This window comes from Octopus bimaculoides, chromosome 8 (genome assembly GCF_001194135.2).
Source record: "Octopus bimaculoides isolate UCB-OBI-ISO-001 chromosome 8, ASM119413v2, whole genome shotgun sequence".
NCBI classification, from domain to species: domain Eukaryota; kingdom Metazoa; phylum Mollusca; class Cephalopoda; order Octopoda; family Octopodidae; genus Octopus; species Octopus bimaculoides.
The window spans coordinates 86,253,894-86,263,154 of NC_068988.1; the positions used below are offsets into that span (position 1 = coordinate 86,253,894).

The 9,261-nt window shown below is 37.5% G+C and overlaps 1 long non-coding RNA gene across 1 annotated transcript in view; it reads left to right on the forward strand.

Moving 5' to 3' along the window:
* The window catches only part of LOC128248599 (uncharacterized), a 7,853-nt gene extending 4,960 nt beyond the window's left edge, over positions 1–2,893 (forward strand). Inside the window, exon 2 of the long non-coding RNA XR_008264781.1 lies at positions 1,053–2,893. This is a non-coding gene — a long non-coding RNA (uncharacterized LOC128248599). The remainder of the gene's footprint in view (positions 1–1,052) is intronic.
* The last annotated feature ends 6,368 nt before the right edge of the window (positions 2,894–9,261 follow it).

A 9,261-nucleotide genomic window follows, 5' to 3' on the forward strand; every position in this document is an offset into this window, starting at 1 on the left:
CAGTGCGTAACTGGCACTTAATTTATCGACCCCGAAACGATGAAAGGCAAAGTCGACCTCGGCGGAATTTGAACTCAGAACGTAGCGGCAGACGAAATACCGCTGAGCACTTCGCCAGGCGTGCTAACGATTCTGCCATCTCGCCGCCCTATCTTGTTCTGTTGCTGGTCTTTCAGAGTCTTCTCTTGTTTTTGCCTTTTTCCTCCTTTTGGGGCTGACAAACCCTTCACTCCCCTCACTTGCCGCTTTTGTTCTGTCTTTCTTCGACTCTGCTTATTCCGTATCCCTGGCACACTCCATATCACTTTTGCTGTCTCCATCTGTTATCGCTTCAATTAGTACTCCGGTCTCCACTCCTTCTTGGTCCCTCTCCACAGCCTTTTCACTCTGAGGAGGCATGTGCTTGGGACGCTGCATCTTCATGTGGCCTCTTATTTCACAATCTTAATTTGGTTGGCATCCCTCAACAATCAGTTTGAGGGAACTCTCTCCTGGAATCTCTATCTGGTAGGGGATCCTTTGAATGTCTTCGAAAGTGGCAAAGAGTCACATCTCGACACTGTACCCCCATCAGTTTAACTTGCTCGTTTTTCCAATTGTTCCTAATTCAGGATTCTCCTTGGTGGTAGCCATAACAGCTGCTACCAACCACTCTGGCTTTATTTCTGGTGGCACCCTTCCAATACGAATGCATACACTTTGCCCACCCCTATATGTGGGCAACAGCGTCACCTTTTTTCAGTGCGTAAAATAGTGGTGGAATGTGAGGCTCTTCTTTGGTGGCAAATCTCACCTCCACTGTACCATATTTCTTTCCTCAGCTAACGAAAGTTGCAGTTTTTATAAGGGGTCCCAAATATTCCTCCACGTCATCTTCCAATAGGATTTCAATTTCATTGGTGGTGACCACTTTGCGTGCAGTACAACACCATCCTATTACTCTTATCCTTGACCATTTCTTCTGGAGGGACTAGGTTTATTGTGTCACCCCCCTTTTGTATAAACTGTTCACTTCTTCGTATCTCTTCCATATTCACTTTTATCTGTTTCAGGTCCAACAGTGGAGCTGCTCCTACTGGAGTGGCTTTTGCATAGCCCTCCTTATTGAGAAATGGATTTTTCAGCCCCGCAATGGGGAGAAAATAGCAAAAAAGACACTCACGTGTGAGTCACTCAACAGTAATCCTTATTAGCAGTGATATGCCACAATTTCAACAATGGACTGTCTCGAAGAGAAAGCCTTCAACATGTAGCAATAATCCAAAGCCGTGGTAAAAAATGACGAAACTCAGAACTCAAACAAACAAGTCATTAGTCTGCAACACTAATGTCCTCTCAACGATTAGCCAGAGATGATTTTTAAAATGAGAATATCTGAAATGAACTCGACTGCTCTCACAAACGAGAATACTAAAAATGAACCCGGCAGCTCTCAAAAATTAAGTAAGAAAAAAACAGGAAAAATAATCCAGAATACTTGTCCAGTACCAGATCAATCCCAAAATCTAATCAGTTCATGCCAGTCATGAGGTCAAACATCCTTGAAAGTTTCATCCGAATCCATCCAGTGGTTCTAGAGATACCTTGTCCATGGACAAACAAACAAACATGACAGAAAACAATACCACTGCCTTAGCTAAGGCGGAGGTAATAACTGCAAAATCGAAGACCTTAATGTTCTAATCATTCTTTGTCTTTATTTAACTTGGTCTTCTATCATAATTCCATTCACATCTATGATGGTTTATAGCAGGGGTTCTCAACTATTATTTATCTATGGACCCCTTCAGTTATTATTTTATTCTGGTGGACCCCCAAACTCATGTGATATTAAAAAAACTAGTTTTATAGAAACCTCTTTTCAGAATTCCTATTTTGTTTTCCACATGTTAACTTGTGTAGATTGTACTATGTAAAATGTTAAAGAAAGAAACCTAGCTGTTTCTTGCAATACATACCAATATGTACACCTAAAGTGAAATTTTTTCAAGTGCCCTTAAAATACTATTTGTTTTGTGGACCCTGATTGAGAACCACTGGTTTATAGCAATATGAAATCATACACAGTATTTAAGTTGCTGTATTTTACAGTGTTGGGAAGGAGGGAAAACCAAGTTAGCCTTGCTAGGATTTGAAATTAGAGATGAAACTTAGTGATTTGTGGGCTTTGACACAAAGCTACAACAGGAAGGGAGGGTATTGATTCTACCTGGGATTCTAAACCATTTTTTATCTATGGACCCCTTTGATTACTATTTTATTCTGGTGGACACCTCTAACCATTCAATGTTTCAAAACTAGTTTTATAGCAACTTATTTCAAAATTCCTATTTTGTTGTTTTACATAATTTGTGTAGATTGGACTATGTAAAATGTTAGAGAAAGAAACTTAGCTGTTTCTGGCAATACATACATTTAAAGCAACATTTTTCAGGGGCCCTTAAAATACTGTTTTGGATCCCCAGATTACTCTTTTGTTATGCAGATCCCCAAAAATCTTATATGGACCCCAGTTGAGAACAACTGGACTAGATGGTCATGACTGGAATCTGCTTGATCTGAACTAATATAAACAACATCTGGTACTTACTTATATCAGTATGTGGTTGCTCAACCAGCTAGAAATAGTAGCCAAATTTTCTGTCATATCAAAAGCTGCCAGTTTACCAAATGAAAATTATTGGAAAAACAAATAAAGATAGCTACTTAGATTATTTTAAAAGATGGATAGAAATTAAATCTTTATTTATATATCTAAAGCGGCATCTAACAAATCAGCTAAATTGTTGAATCCTTCAGTATTTTCAGCACTGCTCTACTTTGTTTCTTTGTTAAATATGTATCCATTATGTTAATTTTATATGGTGTTTCTTGAAGTAAACAATAATCTTCATTGCATTTCTCATTGTTTTAAGCCATATTTTACTGAGAGAACAGCTTCAAGCAAATTTTTTTCAACTTTGCTTTGATGATATTCATGTTACTGAATAACCGTTCTATTCCAGCATTTAAATTAACCCTTTAGCATTTTAATTACACTGCCAAATGTTATTGTTTTGAATTGATCATGTATTGTCTCATAGCTTTGAGATGTTGATGATGTTATTGTCTATTTTTAGAATGACATTGTAGGATAGGTGTTAGAGGTCGGATCTGGCCACTTTGAACATAAAACAGGAGGCCTATTTTGGCTGGATATTGCTGGTTTAAATGCTAAAGGGTTAAATATTATTAAATGATTAAGAAAAAAGTTTGGAATATTTCTGAAAGGGTTTTACGCCAGTAACATCTTTAATTTTTAAAAATTTGACCAAAATGTTTCAGTATTATTAATGTTGGTCCACTTAACCAAATGAATAATATAATTCAGTACTTGCTAGATATTTATTTAAATTCAACTGATTTCAAAAGTGGAATAATTAGCCCTTGGTCTTTGCTTGACCTAGGACTACAGTTCTGTCAGTGAGATATTCTGTGGAAAAATGTACCTAATAAAGGGTGACCACATTGCTTATCATCTTGGAATCAATGTGGATGCCACAGCCTATGTGCATTTACAACATGTTGAGCCTTCTGTCCAGAGGATGTTGAAAGCAGAGATGGAGCACTTAACCAGTGGAACATCTCCATTCTGCGAGAAGTGAAATAGCATCCGTTCCAACTTGTCAGATGAGAAACATAGCCAAACACAGCAATGATGGAAGTGATATATGGGTTCACTGCCTCTGATCTTTCAAGGATATCTTCCTCTCTGGTGAAAAATATCTTTCTTTCAACTGAACACCTTGTTTGTAACCTAGTCTCAGTTTCTATTCACCTGGAGGACTGGATTGAACCAGCTCCAAGCAACTTAGCAGGATTCTCTGTGCAACATCCTGTGATGCTGATTGACTGCGTGAACTTGCCTATCCAGGTACCTAGTTGTAAGCTCATCAACTTATCCTGGTTAATTTCTATTCCTGTCAAAGTTCCTTATTCCTTTACAACATTGCTAATTGCCTTGATTTCCATGATATCAGATACCATTATGTTAACATTGTCCCTATATATCTACATGGCTCTGCTACATGTGAGTTTGAACAAGTTGTTCCTCAACATCTTCAATCCCTGCAGTAGTGTTTCATGAGTCAGTACATTCAGAAAAGATGGGAGAAACAGTCATGAGGAACTGAGTACCTGATCTGGAACAGTTCCGATACATGGCCATTTACTTTGTCCGCCAAGATGTTGCTATACCGTCCCTGAAGACAAAATGCCATCCCTGAAGACAAGATTGAAACCAACTTCCTTGAGAACAGCAAAAATATAGCAATAATCAACCATATTGATAGCTTTTGATCGATCCAAGTTGATCAGATCTCCATCAATGCCAGATTTTCTATCTGCCCTCTCTGAATGGTAAGTTTTAGGAGAGAAATAATGTGTCTCAGAGCATGAACCTTAGATGTATCAATGCATCCTTCATGTTTTCCTTTGAAGAAAAGATCAAGAGCCATCCTCACCACAAGCATGTGGATTGTGATACTTTTCCCAATCACCACTTTTGATTTACCTCTAATCTATTTTCTCTATCATCAAAGACCAAATTGCGGATTTGTTAGTTCATTGCACTTCAGCCACTCATGACTATCTTCATGCATAGACTGGATTGTGAAAGTGCAGACATACACCTAGCAGAGCTATGGGTTGGGAGTTAATGATTATGCACCCCTTGTTCCTATCTTTCTTTATATCCTCAGTTTACAAAATGAGAGATAGCTTGCTCTGTTACCAGTTGCAGTAGAAGACTGCCAACATGCCAGCTTTCAAAATTGGCATTCATGTATTAAACTCGCTGAGCAAACCATCCAGATCAAGCAATCTGTGGCTTATACAATGACTTGTATCTTAGTTACAGTTTTTGACTTTCTGCAACATTTCCTGTCTCTGCTGGAATTCACAGCAAGATCTTGAGGTATGTGTTTAAATCCTCTACACTGTGTCACGCTGAATATCCCTGAGAACTACGTTAAGGGTACATGTGTCTGTGGAATGCTCAGCCACTTGCACGTTAATTTCACGAGCAGGCTGTTCCGTTGATCGGATCAACTGGAACCCTCGACGTCGTAAGCGACGGAGTGCCAACAACACTTCAGCCACTCATGATTATTAAATGGCTTTCATTTCTTTGTGACTTAGAACACGAACCTCAGCTGTGTCAATGCACCCTGAAGAACTGATGAAGAGCCATTTTCAGCATTAGCATGTGGGTCATGATACTTTTCTTAATCACCACTTCTAATTTACTCACTAATCCCCCTCTAATTTATTTTCTCTACCATTATCTCTCTACTAAAGCTAACCAATACTATATTAAATGCCTTCTTTAGTGCACCTCTTCATCAGTTATTAATTGTTCTTGTCAACTGGTACTCAACTCTAATTCTACTATAATCTCTGTCAGATTTATGCATCAGAAATAATATGTTCAGCTTTCAGTTGGGTCCAGGTCTATGAGTTCTATCTAAGTTGATCATGCTGATCACAAAATAATGGTCTGTGTAGGCAACCAGTTGAAATTGTGGATATTTTACTCTTTTCTTGTTTACTGATCTAACAAATACCCTATCTAGATATGATCTAGATGGCTCAATGAGACAACTCCATGACCACACTGGTACATTCAGGAAATCTAGTCAGCACTTGTCTGACAATTGGAAATGTTTAAGCAGGTTTGCAAGGTTTTTCCACCCTTCTATCAGCTAGCCTGACACAATCCCGTTCTCCATCTAAGATGCTGTTCCAGTTGCCTACGAGTACAAAAGAGTGAGGCATTCCAAAGGCCACTTCCAGATGCTTTTAGAAATCTAGACTCCTCTCAAAGTATGGACAGCCACTGATCTGAAAGTACCATCTTGGCTATTGCACACATCCAGGACTTACCATCTGGGTTGAAGAAGATTGTCCCTGACTCAAGATTGAAACCTTTCCAGAACAACACTTCCACTCCTCCTGATCCAGGCCAGTAAGGAGATATATAGATCTTGTAACCAGGTGTATATGTGTGTGTGTGTGTGTGTAAAATCTTTGCTTTCCGGATTGCTTCCACATATATTTTTATTGACCTGAGGTCATTTAGTAGGTAACTTTGTTTCTAAGGTAACCCCAGGCTGCATATGTTCATACTCCCTATTCTGTGTACTCTGAGTAAAGAGAGTTAGAGCGGTTACTCATATTGGTTTTGGAGAAAACCAGTTTTTCTCACTCTCCTCAAGAGCAGAGTGAGTTTCTAAACAAGCCTGTCTAAGGTTTCTCATTCACTTTTTTATAGAAACTCCCAAATTAGCTGGGAAATGAATCTTCAAGCTTTTGTAAAATTTCTTTGTTAATATGAGGTGTGTTTTATTTTTGTGTGTGTTATTTGTGGTTGTTGAACTCATCCTCTTCTGTTTGTATTTTAGTTTTAAACAATTTCACATATTCCATAAATACACTGTTGTTTTTGCCAACAAGTGGTAACAGCTGGGGCTTTATTTGTGTTCTGTTGTTGTGTTTAGGTATGTTCCTGTTGTTGTTGGTGGTGTGGTTGTTGTTGACATGGTGGTAATGATAATGGTGATGATAGTAGTGGTTGTAATGGGTGTGATGATGGTGGTAGTGGTAGGAGTGTTTGTGTTGTTGTTGGTGTGGTAGTGGTAATGTTAGTAGAGTTGATTGTGGTTGTGGTGGCTATGTTATTGTAGGAGTGGTGGTGGTGGTGTTTGTGTTGCTGTTGGTGGTATGGGTGTGTGAGTGTTTGTTGGGTTCTGTCTCTCCTCTTCCAATCTGTTGGCCCTTTTGCTGAAGCAACGTTGTTTATTCTTATATTTCTTTCACTTTGTCCCCAATGAAGATCCATTCTTATTTCTTTATTGCCCACAAGGGGCTAAACATAGAGGGGACAAACAAGGACAGACAAAGGAAATCTTTGAATCTTCCAATTTGACTTTGTTGTACAGCAAGTTTTCAAAGCCAAAGCCTGTGGTAGAGGGAGAAAGGTATACCTGAGTGTGTCTGTGTGTGTGCTTGTGCTCTAGTGGACTGCTGTGGAGAGGATTTCTTTAGGTTGTGTCGGCAAACACTGGTGTTGTTTTCCTAGGCTGTGGTGTTAGTGTCAGCTGCTGTTGATGTGGAATTTCCATTGTTTTTCTTTTTAGATGACATTTCTGCTATTGCTGCTACTATTATTGGTGTTGTTGCTGATAAGGCAGTGGTGTCAGCAGTGGCGGTAATAATAATAATAATAATAATAATAATAAAGTGCAGGTAATAATAATAATAATAATAATAATAATAATAATAATAATAATAATAACCAGGACTTACAAATATATATAACATACAGAAAATTGCACTGGGTACTGCACACATTCTACGCAAAACACTTTCAATACAGTAACCATAAGAGCATCACAGCAAACCACAGCACATACCCAAGGCACACAGAGCTGCGCTCAGTAGTGAAGTGAAAGCACGTTATAAAAATAAAACTACTGAACAATAATAATAATAACAACAACAACAACAACAACAACAATAATAATAATTTATTGAAAAATATTAGAAGTAACAAAAATTTTGCTTCAAGAAATAAAGAAATAAGAAAGGAACAGATGATAAAAAGTTCCAGCAAATCAGAGTTTTATAAGATATTTTATATAGATAACAGAAATATTGAAATATGAATTAAAATGGTACTTTTAAGACCCTTTTGTAAAATAAAAGTATATAATGTTATATAATATATATGTAATAATATATTGGTTTCAAATTTTGGCACAAGGCCAGCAATGCTAGTCAATTACATCAACCCCAGTACTCAAACAGTACTTATTTTATTGACCCCAATAGGATGAAAGGCAAAAATCGACCTCAGCAGAATTTGAACTCAGAACTAAATACTACTAAGCATTTTGCCCAGAATTCCAACTCACTGCTTTAGAATATAACAGAAATATTGAAAAATTGATTTAGATGGTACTTATAAGAAACTTTTGTAAAATAAAGGTATTTTAATGCAGTATTAAAGTGATAATGAATTAAAAGAATGGTTCCTAAAGTGGCCATTACTGCCCCACTTGGGGTGGGGGAAAGATCCATGGGAACAATTGAAGAAAAGTGGGGGTGATAATGGGGTGGCCATAAAGGGGATGATGGCTGTAAAAACAACAAAATAATGGGTTAATTAGGTTAAGTTTTTATTTGTGAAATGCAGTTGCTTTGAATTTGCTGCAGAAAGTGGTCTATGTTTGTGGTGGTGAGTGGGAGCAAGGTTGCTAGGAATGTGACCCGATTGCAAAGGGGGCAGCAGCTCGAAAATACTTGGAAACCAACTGTATTACAGTGATATGCATTGAATTAATATTGTGCTATTAAAAGTGGTAATGTTGCATAAAAGGGATAATATATTAAAATGATAAAGTATAAAAATGGTGACCCTTTTTTTAAAAGAAATATTGAAAAATTAGTCAAAATGCATATATGTGTATATATGCAATTGTATCATCATCATATTCATGTAATGTTAATTTTCCATGCTGGCATGGGTTGGATGGTTTGACAGGATCCAGCAAGCTGCAGGGCCGTGCCAAGTTACAGTGTTTGCTCTGGTATGGTTTCTATAGCTGGATGCCCTTTCTGGTGCCTTTCTGATACGGTATGTACTGTGTGATTTACTTCATACCACTAGCACTTGTGAGGTTGCCAAAGTAACTTGCAAGGCAGATAAAGAACAGGGAAAAAGGGAAGAAAAACAAGGAAAAATGTGTGTGTGTGTGTGATTATTCTGACACTGCATACTAATTGTAAACTAGTGTCACCATCATATAAGCAGTGACTCTCATCTCAAATCCTCTGGGAAAATTTCTTCAGCCATGGAGAAACACAACCTGGGTTGGAAACGGGTGCAGGTTGGTGACAGAAGCACCCAGCTATTAAAAAGATTTGCCTCAATGAATTCCACCAACACAAATTAGCATGGAAAAAGTGGACAATAAAACAGTGAAGATGATGATGATAATAATTATATATATATGTACAGATATAATATAATATATGATAAAATATAATATGATATGATATAATACACACACACACATGCATATGTATATATACAGGGTGTCCACAAGGTCTGGGTACATGGAGTAAATAAAATCATAACATAAACAATTAAATATAAGAAATAATAATTTCTTAAAGTATGTGTTAATCCCTATGTACCCAGACTTTGTGGACACCCTGTAC